This window comes from Dermacentor albipictus, chromosome 4, assembly GCF_038994185.2.
Source record: "Dermacentor albipictus isolate Rhodes 1998 colony chromosome 4, USDA_Dalb.pri_finalv2, whole genome shotgun sequence".
Taxonomy (NCBI): domain Eukaryota; kingdom Metazoa; phylum Arthropoda; class Arachnida; order Ixodida; family Ixodidae; genus Dermacentor; species Dermacentor albipictus.
In genome coordinates, this window is record NC_091824.1 from 62,729,104 (window position 1) to 62,748,797 (window position 19,694).

The window sequence follows — 19,694 nt, forward strand, 5'->3', positions numbered from 1 at the left end:
AGCTAGCGTTTAACAGCTTCGCTCTAAAATAAGTTACGTGTTTGTATTTCTAAATAATTAATTAATTAATTACGAGGACGAACGCGAGAGCAGTGGTACGAGCGCGTTCGCGCGTTCGTGCCAGCTGGTAGAGCGAGCCAGCTGTGGAATTATATAGACGACGCTGGAGGCCAATCGCGATGATGATTGTTTTGTGTCTACAAATGGACGCCATCCTGGGGGAACCAGCCTTTAACAGCTTCGCCGTAGAGAAATTCACCATCGATGTATCAAAAATGTATAACTTGCATACCATTGGGTATCTATCATGGGGCCGCTGGGTGTGTGCCATCTGGTATGTGCCTCATGAGCCAACGAGCATCTGCTGCTCATTCATGACCCTTTTTTGACGTCAACTTGGGTCAGTGCAAAAATACCAACAACCTCCCGACTACGCGGTGGCGTTCACGTAATGCAATTTTTCTTTCTTTTTTTTATGCAAATGAAGGTCGGCGTCGACTTTGTGGCTGTCGTTTTTTTTTTCGGCTCTCAAAAGGTGCGTTCTTGCCACATATGACCGTCAACACCGCGTTTTTTTTTTTAGAGGATTTGCATGGGAGGTATTGAGCTAATAGGTTTTCGCTGCTACCGAAGCGGGGCATGAAGCCTGTTCTGATTTCCTCGTTAATCATACAATGACGAATTATTTTTCAGAATACTATAAAGATTGTCAGAGTGACCGCGGTGGTTATGAGCGATAACAAATAGGCTTGTGGGTGTATTAATCGGCTCCAATGACAGCAGTAGGTTGATGTACTTTCGGCGAATGAAAGCCGCTTCCTGTGAGTTCGAGGCGTATGGCACAATTTTCGTCCAGCCTGTCCAGCCCATCAAAAGTATTCCATGAATATACTGTGTGCTCTCGTACGCATGATCATCTTTGTATATACACCCCTCATAGCATTGCTACAAAACTATGTAAAGTCACATTTCATTGTACATAACCAGTGTGTAGGCTGTATATATTGAACATCATTTTGTGTAATGTGACTATTAGTTTATGTGCAACTGTGCGTTTCCGTGGCTCTACAGGTATGTGGTTATATTTTAGTGAGTGCGGACTCGGATACTTCTTTCCAAACGTACCGTGTATGAAATACTTCGTACTTTGTATATGTTATCGTCCTGTGGAATTGTGCCGTGATTGCGACTCCGTGTTCGTATCGTCTCTTGTTGAAATAAGCTTTTTCTTTTTCTAAACACAAACCTCAATTTATATATGTGGCAATTGATTATGTGTAACTGTGTGCTTCCGGTGGTCTATGTGGTTATATATGAGGTGAGCGAGGACTTGGGCACTACTTTGAAAACATGCCATGTATACAATCCTTCGTTTTTTGTATAAGTAGGCCTGTAGATGCATTACTTGGCTCCAATGGCACTGCCTCAACGGTAGTGTCAGCGTATCGAACTTCATTTTATATATGTGACGATTAGTTTATGTGTAAGCGTGCACTTACGTTGGTCTCTGTGGTTATATCTTAGTGAGCGAGGTCTCGGACACTGCTTTAGAAACATGCCGTGTATACAATGCTTCGTACATTGTATAAGTAGGCCTGTATGTGCATTATTCGGCTCCAATGGCACTGCCTCAACGGTGGTGTCAGCGCATCGAACCCCATTTTATGTATGTGACAATTAGTTTATGTGTAACTGTGCGCGTCTATTGGTCTATGTGGTTATATGTTAGTTAGTCAGAACTCGGACACTAATCTGAAAACGTGCCGTGTATACAATACTTCGTACTTTCTATATGCTGTCGTCCGGGTGGAATTGCGTCGTGATTGCGACTCAATATTCGTATCGTCTCTTGTTGAAATAAAGTTTTTCTGCACACATCAAACCCGTGTCGCAAAAAACACAGCAGCGCGATGCTCAAACCATAGTCGTGCTTCTCATGCTGACGCCAACTACAGTTGAAGTCCTGTTTATGAAATGGAATAACCTGCATATCCAACGCATTAACCATGTCCCTGTTCTTGCGTGAGCTGTGCGCTGTGCGCTGCGCGACCTTTACAACGAAGTGACCTGCATAAACGATTTCGGACGCTCCAAGCCCTTCGTCATAAGGGCGTTCGACTGTATTACACTTCTTTGACACGACTGGTGCGTATGCGTCGCTTGCCACATAGCACGAGCTAAAACACTTGTATGCACTCTAGCTTCCATTCGGCCACCAGAATTAGTTGCTTTCTTCCTTGGGTGACGATCGGGAGCGTGCAAGTTTGTCCAATTCTCGCCTCGTAGCAGCTAACGCTTCGGAACACTGTTAAACTGCACCCGCGCCCTTCGGGATCGGCTCTCATTCCCCAAGCCTTTCCCCATAGCTGATGGCTACGAAGTGCTGCGAGTCATTGTACCGCCTTCGGGTACGCCCCAGGTTGCGCCGTTTCTTTCTGGAGTAAAAAATTCGCCAACGATCACGATACTCCCTAATGCGAAATCTATCCGCGTTTTCATTTCGCGATATATTGGCTGGCGTGTACAATCTCTCTCGTGCAGTCCATTGCAAACTGAGCTAAGTGTGGCGCGACTGCCTCACTAATCGAGAGATCGCGAGAGGCTGCGCGTGGGTTGACTCGTGGACGCGATCCACAACGGCCGCCGCAGACATACCTCCACTCATGCAGCGCTTTTTTTTCTACATATGGTATCGGTCGACCCGCTCTCCGCATGCCATCGCTGAATAGACAACGGCGCACTACTCTGGCGCCATCTCGTAGCGGTCGTCACCGCAGAGCCCGTCTTGCGCGGCACTATACGCTTTTCTTCTCGCGCTTTCACCATACCCTCCTCCTCCGCTTTCCTCCTCGCTCTCTCTTCATTATCGCCATCTTTCGTGCCCCGCTGCGCTCTGCGTTCACCCTTTCATCCTTCGCTGTGCTCGCTCGGTCGGTTGCGCGACGCGAACTGTCAACGCAGGAACGGGCGTCTAAGAGTTGCGCTCTAAAATTATGGACAAGAAAACAGGACACGTAGGTCTGCCTTCTCGACCTGCTTCTTCTCTCTTGAGCTGCTTCGACTATCGCATATAAGTTCCCTTTCTCTGTCCATTGCAATTATTTCTGTCTTTGGAATCCTTCGTCATTCTTAATGTCTTAGCATCTAGCCCAAGCTTCAGTCATGGTGCACTTCATTTCACAGCTTAGCGCGACGAGATCCGCCGGTGGCGGCAAGTATGAACATGCCGGTGCGTTTGCGTTCACCGTCGATGCACAGCAAACAGCTAGTCATGTACTCGACACAACTAGAGTTGGGAAGCGCGAGGAAGGAAAATATACCCTAAAAGGAACGTAACTTAGAAGGGTGATGGTTTGGGCTAGTTGGTTTTTCATGAGACTGTGTAGTGCAGCGCGAAGTGGGACAGGGGACACAGGAAAACACAAGAACGAGCGCTTACTGCCAACAGAAATGTTATTGCCTGATACAAGGTGATGAAGAAAAACAGTGCTCAGCGATTAAAACTCAATATTCGGAGCACGCGGCTACCACCGTCTTTCTTTTTTCCTTCTACCTCCACAGGTGAGCTCTGGGTGATCTCCGTGGGAACAAATGACGTCACAATGTGTCACAACGGTTATCGCTCTCGTTGCATATCACGATGCATCATCAGCTCGTTTTCCCCAGCGCATGCATTGCAGTCGGTGTAAAAAGCGCCGGCGACCATCCGCTTCGAGTATCGCGTCTCAACTGTGGGCATTGTACGTATTGTTGCCTAGAGACTGCGCGCATCCAGTCTTTCCGCCGTTCCATCAAAGAGGCCGCGATGAAAAAAGATTGAAGTGAACGGCCTAACCAGCTTCAGTCATGTTTCAGTAACTGTTCGTGCACCCAAAAGCACATACGATCAGATTTGGTTTCACGTGGGATTTCGGCAAGGCAAAAAAAAAAAGAAGGAAAACAACAGGACATATTAAATCAACGTAACTGGCTGCAGAGCCTGCTGCGTCCGGCCCGGCCGTCACATGCCATTACATCGATGGCGTCGCCCGCACGAAGGCGCCACCGGTCCAAACTCGTCCCGCGCCCGGTGCCCGTACGTTCGCCTCCTCGAAAGGGTCGCAGGAAACACGCTGGCCCCGCGAAGGTCGCAGCGCACCATCTTCGCGGCGGGATACTCGATGCGTGCACCACGGATTTTACACATCGCAGCGCGCACTCCCGCGCGGCGCGGCGCCCGCAAAACAAACGGCCGTGTATAGGAAAAGACTGCCCCCCCCCCCCCCCCCCATCTTTAGGCGTTTTTTCTTTCTCTTCGTTTTCTCCCAGCGCTCGTTTCCTCTCCGTGGCTGCTCATCACCATATTCCCTTGAGCCCGTGGCTTCTTCTCCTTCCTCTCCTGCGAGACGCGCTGCGCCGCTGCACGCGACGGAGGTCGGGGCTGCGTGGCGAAGCGCGCCGCGGACTCCTTGCGTGCCGTGGCCTCGGCGCCGAGGGGCAGGACGGCTGGTTGGGTCGGCACGGGGAGGAGGAGGAGGCTCGGGCTAAAATAAAAGGGTACAAGCGCGCGGTTCGTGAAGACGCGCGCGCCGCTTGGCCGAAGACGGAAACTTCTGGCGAATAAGTCCCCCCTCTTTATGCAGACTTCTCCGCGGCGGCGGCGGCGGAGGAGGCGATGCTCGAAGCCTCTCTTCAAGAGCCGTGCGCGACTTCGCTGCTCGCACAAACTCTGTGCACCCCCCCCCCCCCCTACGTTCTCCCAGTTCCTTCCCCGCGTCCGCACTTAATAATACACCGGCCCAACTCAGCACGGCACGCTGCGGCCGAAGAAGAGCGCGGGCCGGCCGCAATAGGAACTTTTTTCTTTTTTTCCTTCCCAGCTCGCCGTGCTGCTTCTCGCAGCCGTTTTCGTTGGCTGGCTGGAAAGACGCGCGGTCGCGGGATGGGCCGCTTCTCTCCCGGTTTTCTTTGTTTTTTTTGTTCCTCCTTCCTTTCTTTCCCGCCACAGCCATGTATTTATATGCGCGCCGATGACCGTGCGTGCGCGCGCTCGCGCGAGTATGCGCGCCCAAAGAGAATGGGTACGACGAGTGCGCGGCGCGAGACGAAACGAGAGAAGGATATAATTATCCCCCAGAGTTAGCCGTCAAGAAGGGGCGACATGACAGAGATTAATGGGACACCTCGGCTGCTTCGCCTTCTTCCCTCGCCTCTCTCCCTCTCTCCCTCGCCGTCCCTTCCGCGGGCGTCCTCGCAGCGGCGCGAGAGAGGCACTTCCCGCCGCAACCGCGCCGTCATCGTCGCCAGGCCTGCTCCTTTTCGGCCGCCCTGACCCCTCCCTCCGATTCCAGGGGTGCCCCAAGCCGCGGCCCCTTCAGCGAAGGGAAGAGCGGCGCTCTCTTTTTAAGGAGGACCGCGCGCCATGCCTTGCCGTGCCGCAAAAGCCCGAGAGTCCCGCCGAAGAGTCGTTGCGTGCGGCGGAGACCGACCCCGTGTCGGCGGGCAACATATGCGCTCACGAGGCGGAAGACGGGGCCTCGCCCAGACTCTCCCAAGGGACGCGAGCCCCCGCCCAAGAAGCAAGGGGAAGTAAAAGAAGGGGGGTGCTCTCGAGAACCTTCTTTCTCTTCCCTCTTGAAGACCGCCGCTTTCCTCTTCTTCAGGCGTTCTTCCTCTGTTTCGCAGCCGCTTCCATGCCCAGCTAGCTGACGCCATGTTGATGTTGAGCGAAGAAGACCTAGAAGCGCAAGGGTGTACGGCGTCGTTGAACCGGATCATGCTGCCAGCGGCGGATGGCTCGAGTGCGCGTGCATCAAACAGCGCCGCCGAGCGGTCGTGGGCGATGATGCTTCGCCTCCCGTAATGAGCGATCACCGGCGCGCGCTGTAAGAGGCAGGCGAAATAAATACGGAGTCGGCGAAGCTCCGAGAGCGGCTGGCATGCGTGAGCAGACATGGAAGGAAAAAAAAAAAACTGCCCTATTTGCACGCTGCGTGCGGAACTCGCGTTTATTCGGCGTTTTGTGTACAAGACCTGCGGAAGTTATTCTCAATCTCGTACGGTTGACGGATCCGCCCGTGTATGTTGTTTTTAACACGACCTCTCCTGACCTCTCATGCAATTCAAGATATGGATCTATATAGCATAATTCAAGAGTCCTCAGCGATTTTTTTTCTCCGCTGAAAATTACAGGCGCTTATACTTAAAAAATTGAGCCAAAGCCATTGGAGGATGGTTGTCACTGTCAAGCGAAAGCTTCGAGGTAGAAGTGCTGAGATAAACCTGCGGGGGTCGCTTATGATTAGCTGTCTTCGTTCCGGTATATCAGGACCAGGGATCAGCGTCAGCCGGCAATGTTACCGCCTTTGAGTACGCTGTCTGTATAGGATCGGCGCTGTTTACCCGCATCCAGACAGCCACCCATTCAAAGTGAAATGAAAGGCCGTAGGAAGCTCGAATTTAAAACATTTGAACCAAGAGATAGCAACAGACAGACAGTAACGATACTGCCGATCATATAGCAGGTGATCGCATGAAGAGAAAGCCCATACCTAAGAATTTCCTATAACGAAATAGACCATTGACGTAACGCACGTTATTTGATAAAGCAAGAAAATTCGTGGACTGTATATATACCCAATAAAGCGAGCTTTGTATAACTCCCGTTACAGTAACGGGACGAAATGCATGCTAGCATAGTTCCGGTGACATCAGTCTGTGTAGCAACAAAGTAACTCCAATGTTGTTGATGCGTCCTCTGCAGCCTGGCTCTAATCTACGGGAGAGGCCTGACCACGAAGCTTTGCCACAGCTTTCGTGCCTTCCTTGTTTTAGGCTATTTTAATAGAGTGATGTACTTTAAGACACCTGTACACTGCTTCAACGGATTTCGTACGCCTCCTGTCGACTGCGCCAAAATATTTAGTAAACCGGCACTCACGAAGTGGACGTAACCAAGATTATATTCTCGAATGTAACTTTTTTTCTTACCTTCTTGCTCTTTTCATCCCAATTGCCCGTATGATACAACTAGCATTGTTAACCATCATGGCCATTAAGTCGCTGCCGGGAGAAACGGACATTAAACTACACAACCGCTGAAGACGCTGCCATAGCGCTCGCAATCACCTAGGTGCAGGATCCCACAACCGTACTCTCAGATCCGTCACCTGCCTGCCCACTCTTCCAACTCGGTAGACTCACAACACTCCCCCCACCCCCTCCACTTCGCATACTATGCCGAACAATGTCATCCCAGACATGCACCTGGTCAGGACCTCAGGACACGCATCCCTAGTGAAGAGCCTGCAGGCACACGCCTCGGCCCGCGAGCACGTACACTAGGCTGCCCTATACGCAAGCAAACGCGTCCCAGCAGGGCCGGTATTTTGTAGCGATGCCTTTTCCGATTCTATGCCTTTTCAGGCTTTTCGTGCTTGGCCACTGGTCAGAGCGACGGTCTGCCCACATTATCAACGCGATCAGGCGGCCGTGTGTGGTGGATAATAGGAATAGCATAGAATAAGGCATAAGGCATCGCTACAAAATAGCGGCCCAGATTCATTAAACCCAGTATTTATTTATTTATTTATTTATTTATCACAGTGTTACCCAGACGCCCTAAGTCACTGTGCCGTCTAAACCGCATACGGTACCATTTACCACACCCCACCCTCAGACGAGAAGAAACTGTACGCCCAGGCAACTGCAACTCAACACATATCCACACAGAACAATCCTATATACCCGCTCTGTTAGAGATTAGATTATGGGGTTTTACGTGCCGAAACCACGATCTGATTACGGGGCACGCCGTAGTGGGGACTCCGGAAATTTGGACCACCTGGGTTTCTTTAGCGTGCACCAAAATCTAAGTACACTGGTATTTTCGCATTTCGTCCCACCGAAATGCCACCGCCGTGGCCGGGATTTGATCCCACGACCTCGTGCTTGGCAGCCCAACGCCACTGCCGCTAAGCAACCACAGCGGGTACCCACCATGTTCCCTACAGAGTATGACGACCACTGCAAACTATGCACACCATTCTGTAAACTATCTGATATGACGTGAAAATGCCCAAACGCCATATCCCTACACCCAACTCTCTACCCTTCATCGAGTAATGGGAGCACCAGCTGACGAGCGACCGCCCGGTTAACCAGAGCAAGCTGGGGGATCGGGCGAAAAAAAGGATTCGACGCCAAGGCATGTCAAGGGAGGCCTGCCACCACACGACGAAGCCAACTACCTGCTAAATAAAATTATCCCACTGTAGTTCCCACTGTAGTTAAGTGGGAATATTCCTACAGTAGTTACAGTTAGATGAATTGCTTCTTCAGCACAAACTGCAAAAAAGAACAAAACAAGCGGTTAAGCTAGCGGTCTATTCGTGGGCGAAGGCTAGATTTATTCATCATCAGCATCATCATTATCAAGGTGGGGCCATCATGCATATTGGCTCCGCGCGGCCTTTCTCGAAGAGGAAAGACTGAGACGAGCTTGATATTTATATCAGGGTTACTGATACGCAGGTGTAACTTGGAGAAATTTCAGTCATTATGCCTACCAAGCATTCATTAAATTCACGGCAACATTTTACGGGAAATCCGATATAAAGAAATTTGGCGATAGATGTTATTGTAAGTGTAACGATGCAGCGTCAATCTCTTTCGTGTGCATTTGGCGCATTTTAGCTGTTGCGCCACCAGGCTGCCATGTCATATAGTGCGATACCGAGCGTGAAGCAAATGGGTGTTTGACGTGCTACAAGAATGACAAGCTCCGGCTTGGCATGACAATCAATCAGCAACTTGCTTCATCGCTTTCGTACAGGTCACCCACCAACTTATACGACCCCTATATCATACTTCTGTATGGTCATATGGATTTATATGAGAACATACGGGCTTTGCTATAGGGATCCATATAGAATTATGTATTACATAAAAAATGTACACTGAGCATATATAACATACGGATTTTTTCAATAGGGTTATATAGCTTCACGATGAGTAGTGCTTCACCAACACGTGGTGGTTCGTGGACCAGCCAGCGGTTCTGTAAACCATATATAGGGTACTCACTTTGCGCGTGCAAAAAAGTATTGCTCGTCCGTTGAAACTCGCTGGGAGAGGCCTTCCTCCTGCAATGGACAAAAAAAAAACAAAGATAATAATATCTGCATGCATTTCAGAGTTCTACAACTTGAACGAGTTCTACGCCTGTTGATGGCCTTTCTCCGAGATACCGAGCTGGTGAAGGTTTGGTGAAACAATTTGGTGGAACATTTGCAAGCCAAGCTCTCCAGGCTAACATCGCCTGTTGCACCACACCAGCATACCCACCGTACCACTACCACACACCTCCCCCCTCCCCCGCCTGATATTCCCCATACGGTTCACTGTGCTCATGCTGCAGCACAGTATCACGGAAGGATCGTTGAACCAGAAGCAGCATAGCAACGTCGTTTCGCAACGAGGCAGCCAAGGCAGCACTCGAATGTACATCGAAGGGTCGATGGAGTGTACACAGGGGTTGCTTAAAAATTACGCAGATACATTTTGCTGAGTTTCACTCTTCTAAAAACACTGTGACGAGCAAGTAGCCAATGTTGACAGATATTGACAGAGACACGAGAACACGCCCGGATTTCTTGGCGGGGGCAGCGCGCTGCCTCATCGACATTGTCGTCGACGAACTCGGTAGAATGGCTGGCAGCGATAGTGCGGTTGCAAAAACGGCCCAACGAAGTAAACGCTACGTGGCGCTGTTTAAGCGCTATTTAAATTAAGCGATATTACTAAATCACTATGCTGCATTTGCAAAACGGCCACTCTTACCGTTATACAGGACGCCTGGCGAGCCATGACAAGAAACAGAAACGAAATGCAGGTGCACCGACGTCATCCTGAGGCTTCCGCACCATCTCGCCGTGACGTCACAAATTTTGATTGCGTTTAGTCGAGTCTAACATTTTTAATGGTAAAGTATTACTACACTGGCATTCTAACGGAACCAAGAAAACTAGCAATGTTTTGGGAACCTTTCCTGCGCCAAAACGGCACAAATACACGTGAAACGTAATAATGACGTGTTGTGGGGGTGAGGTCCCAGCGCAAGATATGTTTTTCCTCCAGCGGACTATTCACAAAATGATTGAAAATACAGTCACTAAATAATATTTTTACCCTGAAAGCGGCTTTATTGTTGTTCTTTAGTGTCCGTTTAATGTTGAATCACAATGGCAGATCCAGATCAAGCTTTTCTGCTTTGTGTGTAGCAATCCTATCCCAATGGCAGAATGAAAGGGTGAGTTGTGTGTTCTAATGGCAGATTGGGACCGGCCACCGATTCCGGATCGCTCTGCGGAGCAAAAATGTTTGCTCCGACAAAATCGGCAGATTCGACCGGAAGTCCGCGTGACGTATTTCCTTCACCCGCCTCTGCTTCCTGCCACGGTCGCCTGTTTCCGGCAGCTATGCCAGCTACGGACGACATGGAACACACGGACGCTACGTTGCGCCGTACGTTTTTGTTCCTGCAACTGGACAGTGACAGCTCCGACTCAGACACAATAAATTCCCAAGTCCAGTGATGATTCTTCCGACACGGAAGAAAAACAAACGCACGGAATGCGGGATCACCGTGGCCGGGATGATCCAGATGATGGTGGTGATGGAGATGAGCCCTACCCAATACCTCATCTAGTCTAGCGCCCTCTCACTTGATTTCCCTGTACTAAGTGCCCCCGCAGGAACGCACGCATTCCATTCGCAGATTTGACGAGAGCTATCTCAGTAGTAACGACGCGCTCCGTTCGTGCTCCGGCCAAGCGCTCGCGATCTGCCATTGGAATTGAACATAAGTTGCCACTTTCGACTTTTTTTATGAAGTCCCGATACGAGTTGGTTCAGCGGCTTCCGAACACCTCTGTCAATCGCTAAGCGTTTATGTGCGACCAGCTCTCATGGGCCTTCCATCGCGCGTATTTCGAAAAGTGATCGCCACGTTGTGTAGGCTCTGTGCACGCGGACACCTTTTCTGCTTGTTGCCTACACGAAAAGATGCTACAGACCACAGGCGTGACCGAGATAAAGAAGGCAGCCGAAGCAGTGTAAGACAGCATGCAAAGCACGCGCTCGCGCCCACTCTCAGTGGAGAACTGCAACAGCGAAAGGTGATGCGGTTTCCACTGGGCACAAAAGACTTCCTGTTCTTTACGCGAAGTTACGCACGCACACGAGGGGTGCCAACAAACGAAAAACGTACTCTGACCGACAACGGGACGAATACGCGGGAGGCAAGACGAATGTGAGAAAGGTTCGCGGCCGTTTCGTTGACTTTCGTACAAGAGTATCGCATTACTCATACATCTGCAGCCGCCTCTAAAGGAAGTCCGAACGACGAGATCTATAGGCGAGTGTTTGTTTTTATTTATTTAGAGATACTGCAGACCCTTTCCGGGCCCAAGCAGGAGTGGGTACATCAGTGAGTAGGAAAACAGTAGAAAGCGTAAAAATTAATGAAAACAAGCGCAATCACGGTAGATACACAAACGCTATAGAAGTGGTATTAATACAACAAAGAAACGAGAAAAAAAATAACGCTCAGTTAGTCGGAAATGTAAACTATTAAATCTCGGAAAATGCCATTATCACTATGTTTTTTACGAATGAATCAAGTGTCGTGCAATTCACTACAATGCTCTTGTTGGTTTAAGGCACATGCCGATATGTAACCTATGAGAGTTTCTTTGTAATGGTGTGCAAACCCAGCGTGGATAAAAGGTCTTTCAGCAGTACCACCAGCTCTTGTTCGAGAGATTGAGATACGTTTGAAGTCAACATTTTGAAACATAACATATATCAGTACAATAGTAAAAAAAAAAGAAATACCTGCGTCATCTGTCTCCTATATCTTCATCCCGTCCAACACATATTTCAAAAATATTCTGCGCAGGCGGTCTGCAAAAACTCTCATCTTAACATATCTGGGGCACATTGCAGCACTGAAGTAAAAAGGGAAAACAAATGAGTTCGACTCGCATCCCAAGGTTTACTGAAAACTATGCACTTTGCGTAGGTGTAATTTCCTCACAAAAATAGGTAGATAAATTCTCTTGAGTGTATGCCAAATTTCTGTTGCATTCATTAGACCTCCTACAGAAATGAAGCGGAGTGGCATGTATAATTTTTAGAAGAATGTGTTCATAAACAAGCCTCGGCTCAAAGATCTTGCCTGACGACCTCAAATGAAGAACAGCACCGTTTTTCCGTTGGAAGAGGAACTATATAAGCTTCAATACCGCTCCTCTGTGATTACTAGGACGAGGAGTATGCTTAACAGACGAACCTTCAGTTCAGTACATTCGGACAAAAACCGACAGAACCTGGTCGCAATATTGTCGCCGGGAATCGCCGTGTATGGTCTCTATATGAAAAGAAAACAAATTATTTATCAATTTCGACGCGTGGCCAGACCATCATCCCTCATGGGCACGGGCCCATTTAGGTCGGATGGCAATAAAAACAAGCGAATGACTCCTACAGGACCTCAAAGGTGCACCGGAATGGTTTCCGAAGACGTCGCACCAACAAATTTTTTCGGCCAATCCTTAAAAAAAGATACAATGATCAAGAGATAATGAATCGAACATTGCGGGTAATTACTTAATGTGAGCGCCAGTTTAGGCAGGCCAAAAATGATTCCTAACTTGCATCGCACGAATGCAGGACATTGAGAAAGACACACACATATATAAAACGCCGCGCTTCGCTTATTGTCATGTATTCGTGCGCTGCAACTTAGCGATCATGAATAATCATAATCTTGCAAGACCATCACACTGTCGCTCTCAATCCTGGCCACTTCTGACCTGCAGAGCCAAGTTACGAGCAAATTTCATCACCAATCTGGCTTTCGCGCTCAGAAAAACTTATCTCAACGACGTACAAACTCTGGGAAAAAGCAACGAAGCCACTACACGCGTGACGTTACGCTAAATCCTATGCATCTATAATGCAAAAAAAAAGACAAAGAAATGTGGCGAACTATAGTCGGTCACATGCGTTTTATACGTACTGCCCTAACGCTCTGTGGAGAGAAGAAAATTTCGTGCTCATCATTCAAAACTTTTTATAGCCGGAGTTCAGCGGGCTGGATGCGAGACAGTCTGGGCAATGTTACTGGTAGCTTGAGGATATATACCTACATTTAAGACTGCGGGTCAACCGTCGAAGGCAACACTGTACTGTGCGGCTTTCGATCGCTTTGCGGGCGTTCTATCCGCAAGTCCTGGCTGAAGTCAGTGCACTGTAGAAGGGCAGTGTAGAACGGCACCAGAGCCACCAGCCATGAGCATTCTGTGGCGAAGCCGGATGATTGTAGGCTTGTCAGACGGAAAAATTCGCGCGTGTCCTGCAGTCGTGCGGGCCCTATAACAGTGGGCCACCCTGCGTATGCCAAAATCCGGTTGTTATATTGTTTTACCAGTATGCTGTACTCGCTTCTTTTCGCAAACTGCAAATTCAATTCAATATTCAGTTTATTCGACAGACAGTACTGGGTGGCTACCTGGGCTAAAGGTTGTGTACACAGCTTGGCATAGGTCCGGGTAGCCGTTAGAAGGCAGATAGTCGCTATTTTTCGTTCTCCATATCTTCATTGTCTAGTTCTTTTTTTTCCCCTTCAGTCCATTCGCACGGCACAGTCTGAGTTCTCGCAAACCAACAACTGCGCCGGTAGAAGAACGCGGGGTCGTCGTAACTGCCCGCGACCTCTCTCCAAGCCACGACGAGCCCGACCACACTGCAGACGCCCGTCCGTCCAGAAGAGGCCGAGCCACCGGCATCGGAAAACTGACCATGCGTGGCAAGCGCTTGCTCGGGACAATTATCGCACTTCGAGTCGCGTCTCCGGCGTCCCGTCGTAGCAGCCGAACGTCCGCGTATACGCATGCGAGACGGCGCTTCAGGGAGAGGCACCGGGGCGGGTCACCCGGGGGCCAAGTGGCTCGCGAGCAAGCGTGTGCCACCGCCGGCCGCACCTCGGTTGGGGCAGGCAGGCGTATAGACTTTTTGCGCTTCTTTCTCTTGTCCATACACGCAGTATGTTTTTGTTTGTTTTTCTCTTTATCTCCTTGGCCCTTCGGGCTGCTTCAGATAAAGAAGCCCGCGCTGCTGGCTGTCATGATGCGGAAAAGGCAAGGCGCAACGCGACGGTGCATTCCGAACGAGCACGCACGCACACACACGCCCGTCACGCTGCTCGGCGGGTGGTCGCCCCAAGACCACGCACGGGGCGGGACGCACCTGAGCCCGAGTTTCGGTGACACGAGGCTTCCCCCCCCCCCCCCCAACACACACAGAGCGTTGTCTCGGTCGTCGTGACAGCCGCGTCCCAGTGTCATCCGAGTTGTCGCCAAGGCGTCCACGCTGGTATGCAGAACGGCGCACGCGAGTAGTCTGAATGAACCTTCTAGTCCACGCTCTTTTGTCGCGCTTTTTTTATCCTTCTCTGTATTTTTTTTATCTGCAGGATTGTCGCTGGCGTTTCCGATGATGTGTTCCGGTGATGTGAGCCGTGGAATCTCGGATGCTGCCGTCGGAAGCCATTTTTTTCTGGAACTCGCGAGAGTGTCGCCGAACTCTCCACGAAGCAGCTCCGTACAATGAAGCAAGTCCAGGTTTTTCCGATGTCGGTGGTCGCTACTCCACTGCAGCCTCAGACGAATGTTTAATATTTTTTTAAAGAAAAGGTAAGTGACAGCGCAGGCGGATATTCAAGTATTGAAGAGAATCTTACGCGAACACGCTATAAGCAAAGAGTGCTCTGCGATAGTGTGAACGTACATGTCTGTTCAACTATGACAATCCTGTAAGTCTTCGATCACTTGTAAGGCTTCAGTCAGACCTGGCGATGAGTCAAGGTGTCGCCTTTCAGAAATTTGAACTGAGAGCCTTACCCACCCTGAAGAGTTAGGGACTCCGTAAAAGGATGTGCGAACACGTTCAACTGGATAACATCGAATAATGAACTGTCTTTACACTTTGCTACAAGTCGGGTAGTGCATAATGCACTCATAAGTCGTCTCAGTGTGTTCGTTTCGAAGGGTGTGGAGCTTAAAAAATAAATGCCGCGTGGCCACTTCCTCGATCTCCCATCTTCTGAAGATGTGTATTCTGAGATGACTATGTCCCGACTCGTGTGGACGGCGTCATCCGATGCAGCGCTGTAACGCTAGTACGGGCCCCGCTTCATCTAATGCCAATGTGCCAACAGCAGCGTTGTTGGCGACTTACATTTTATTATACCAACTGAACTACATAAAATTTAATTGGTGGATATCTGATGCACACCTTCCAACACATGGTTACTGCACGTATAAGATGCCTGTTTCACTCGAAGATCATTCTTCTGGAGTGATATACCACATATAAGTGCGAAGAAAGAATGTGTAACGGATAGTATTGTGGAAGCGAATGTTTTAAACTTATTGGTAACATGATGACCTCGCCTTATCGATATTTTGAGACGGACGCGGTACGATCATTGCCACATCTGCAAGACTGTGCAGCACAGTTCATTCCAACATTAACAAGAAGAACATACATACAAAAGAAACCTCAATTTCGAACTTGACAATTGAAAGACAGACCGATTTGTGTCACGCCTGTCTTAAGTAAAGCGAGCACTCGAATGCACCGCAGGATCCCATTTCCGCACATTCGCAAGTACCTTGCGGCTATCTGCGTGCTGAAGAAGTTATCTGGACAGACATAAACAAGGATTCGTACAGAAGCTGCTGCGTCTTCCCTCGCCATTTGTCGATAACATACACTGCTGCTTGCGAAGACAAAACAAAAAAGTAACGACGCCATAAGCAAAACACCGACAACCGCAATGACACAGGTTGTAAGTTCTCAAACCTGATACCAGCAGACGTTTGGCCACAGAAGTCGTATCGAAAATTGAAATGACGCTTTGCTCATCTCCTCCAGTCTACAAGAACCGTTCTTTTTTTCTTTCTTCTTCTTCCAGGGCCCTTGCAGATAAACGAACCAGAATTGTCACTTTGCGGAGCCGTCCGAGCGTGCAAGGCGTATACATGTATGGGCTCCCGTGAGGGGTTCTCGGAGATACCCCCGCTGACTCCTGTTACAAGCACTTGTTACGCGCAGCGGAAGAATGAGTGCTGACGAAGACGGGCGTCGGGGAGGGGCGTCGGAAAGGTTTCAGTGTACGCAGGGAAAGCTATATATACAAACAAAAGGATCGGGAGAGACGCAACGAGGCAGTCGCGTGCTTGTCTCGAAAATGGCAACGAGACGCATTTCCGCGAAACTGCGTGCCCGCGAGGAGCAGAGCAGCGTGTCACCGATCCTGACGTGCGCTCCCCGCACCTAGAATTCCTTTGCGCCGTATATGGCATGGCAGTTTCATCGAAGGAACTATACTGGGCGGCGTCTCTCGGCTTCCGCCCGAGTGTCCTTCACGCACGAAAAAGAGAAGAGATGTATACTACATAGAGAAAGAGAGAATAGACGAGAAATAAGAGAATGGGAGTACGAGACGAAGGCAATCAACGAAACAAAATAAATAAATCTAAAGTACTAAGAGTGCGCGAGTCATCGCGACGTCTGCTGTGCGTAAACCACACCGATTCGAACCCCCGTGGTCGGCGGAGCAGGTGTGCTCGCTAGCTGTGCCCAAGGCCCTCTCTACCGCAATGACGTCTACGTGCGGAGGCGACTATACGAACGGGGAAAGTGTCGTCTAACCGCAGGTGCGGGAAGCGAAGTCTTGTATATGTAAGCGATGGCGCAGGCACGTGAGCCGTAGTAGTATAAATATATATATATAAGTGTGCGCAGTCACTGCGACGCGATTCGTCAAGCATCATTACACGGTCCCCTGGTTGCCCCTCAACACCTACAGGGTGACGGACCAAAGGTATACTCTACACGGCCGTGCTGCAGAGAGCGTCCGCGTATTGCAGAGGGGGGAGGACATCGGGAGACAGAATTCGCGGGGTGCGGCACACAGAGTCGGACGTGGCTTCACCCGACATCAGGAGAAAGAACGAAGGCAAAAAAAAAAAAATTGACAAGAAAGAAAATAGGAGATGTATAGGGGGTTAGACGGACAGACAGACAGACCGCGAAACGCCGCCACGTCGCTCAAAACGAGCCCAGTGGGACGAGTATATTGGGACTGTCCGTCAACTCGTCATCCGTCCCCCACGAAGACAGCGGAGACACACAGATGCAGAGAGGGCCACCGTCGCGGCCAAAAAGGGTGTCTATCCGGCTGTAGCCACTGCGAAGAAAAGGAGAATAAGAAGAAGCAAGACAAAGCCGTGACAAGGTCAAGCGCGCATCTTCCTATAGAAACTCGCGCCACCACAAAATGCAGCGGATCTCTTTCTTGCGCGCTCCGCTTTGGCGTCGGCGCGGGTAGCGTGCGCGGTATATCGCACTCCGACTCGAATGCAAATAAGCGACAGGTCGCGCGTCAGCCTTCCTATACGACGTGTCGCATTCAGCTGTATACATACGGGCGGCGCGCATCTGTGGTGTTTGTATGTGCGTGTCTGTGTGGCGCGCGCGTATATGGCATCTCCCGCGTCGATGCTGCCGACGGTGGACGCGCGGCGTAGCGGGGAGTCGATGCCCAGACGTCAACTTCTTCTGCGTGGCAGCGTTTTGAATGACAAGTGAATGGTCCCGTGAGCAAACTGAGAAGAGCGACACTCCTACGCGCGCGGGGTGGCTGTCGTCCCTGTCTCTCTCTCTCTCTCTCTCGTTTTCTTTTTCCTCCGTCACGACGTTTATCTGCTTGCCCGCGCGAGTGTCCCGGACAGGTCGCTTCGAGGGAAGTCCCAGCTGCCCCACCTCTCCTCTAGAAGGTGTCTTCTTTCCATTGTACGTCTTACAATAAGATCGGAATGTCTACTTTCCGCAGGACGTGACTTCTTGACGGTGCGTCCAAATGTGTATACATATATTTTTATCTGCCCTTGAAAAGCTAGGTAAGAGGCCTTGTGGGAAAAATGTTGGCAGTTCGGCCTGGTTATACAGTGCTATCGCACTGACAACGATAGCAAAATTTTAAGTTGCCCTCGAGCTCCTTGAACTATGTTATATAACTTCAAATCGTATACCCCGGAGCGACATGTTGAAGGCCGCACGCGATACAACTGCTGCTGCGCTGCAGAAACATCACCCTGCAAGCTACCAGGCGTCTCACAACGCCTGTGTGACGAGAAGTTGCAGGCGCCGCGCCTCTATAGTAGTCCTCTACGCACATCTATGCCAGCGCTTGGGCATTTGTGTGTCTATGAACGTCCCTATATGCACCTCGATGACGCATGAGATAAGACCAATGGGATAACCGGATAACGGACGCTCGAGGAGCATTTGCGCTATCGCCGCTGGGGTCGGCATTTCATGGGGTACTGTTATCGACGAAGCATGCGCTACGCGCGCGTGGCGGATTAGAAGGCCTCCTGAGGGGCTTTACAAGCGACAGCGTGCACGTGTACGCGCCGTCATGCTCCACTCAGTCGACTCTGCCGGAGTCAGGGCAGCGTTCTGGCTTCCACTGCTGGCACGAGAGTCGTGCGCACAAGCGTTCCTGTCGAGCAACTGCGTGCATAGCACACCGCGGTGAACATCAAGGTGCAATTCTTTCTTTGCATGCTGACCTATCGCATCCCTTTGCCCCTCCTCCGGTACAGTGTAGCTAACCGGAAATAATCTCTGGTTAACCTCCCTGTATTTCCCCCTCTGCCTTTCTCTCTCTCTCTCTGTCTCTCTCTATCTGACCAACGTCCGCTGCGTTTGATCGGTCTCTTCTCGCGTACCACAGCGGCTCAACGCCACTGGCATGCTTCCTCATCTCGCCAGCGCTAGGAGACACCCTCAGCGCAACACTAGACCTTGCTTGTGTAGCCTCCCTATTTAATGACACGCGCACTTCGGGGTCGGCGGACGCGAAGCTTCTATGCTTGTGTTAAGGCTAAATGTGTTAACGTGCCCTTATGTTACGATAACGTAGATGCTATAGTAAGTTATGTATATTTATGGTCGTGCATGTGACGCATGCCATTGCCTCTCTTGAAGTAGCATAAGAATGGATTAAATGGGCTTCTTCATTCCTTGAAGTGAAGCTCGTCGCAATTTCACATTCGAGCACTTTTCCACCACAACTCAGCGACACGGTTGGTCTCGCGTCGAAACAGGTAGGTAGACTACTGAGAAGTATCCGGAACGTAACGCTTGACGGTTAACTTGTCTCCACCCCTTGCAAAAGAATGAATGGTTATTGCATTTTTCAATCTAGGCGTTGGCATATGTCATTTGGGATAGCAATTAACAATACAGTGTACAAACATCCTTTGTAGTGTGTTAACGTATACTATGCTCATTAAAAGGCGTCATCTGTGTACTCTCAAACAACCAGCACACTACATCTGCTCAAAGTGCGATGTATGTACGGCGTACACGTTCAGTGCGTTGCTGGCATCCCTTTAGTAGTGGAACATTCCACAATCCACCATCATTTCGTGCACAGAAAATACAAAACTCCCCTCCTAAATTCTCAGCGCACAAGATCGCGCCCTTTGTTCGGACAACTGCATGCCAGTGCGAACGACTATATACATACAAGGTGTTTCTGATTTCGTGCGTGCGTCGGGGTCTCCCTGATAGTCTTG

The 19,694-nt window shown here is 50.0% G+C and overlaps 1 long non-coding RNA gene across 1 annotated transcript in view; it reads right to left on the reverse strand.

Moving 5' to 3' along the window:
• Positions 1 to 9,063: 9,063 nt before the first annotated feature.
• Positions 9,064 to 19,694, reverse strand: part of LOC139059652 (uncharacterized) — a 121,333-nt gene continuing 110,702 nt past the window's right edge. The window contains exon 3 of the long non-coding RNA XR_011514277.1: positions 9,064 to 9,122. This is a non-coding gene — a long non-coding RNA (uncharacterized lncRNA). The remainder of the gene's footprint in view (positions 9,123 to 19,694) is intronic.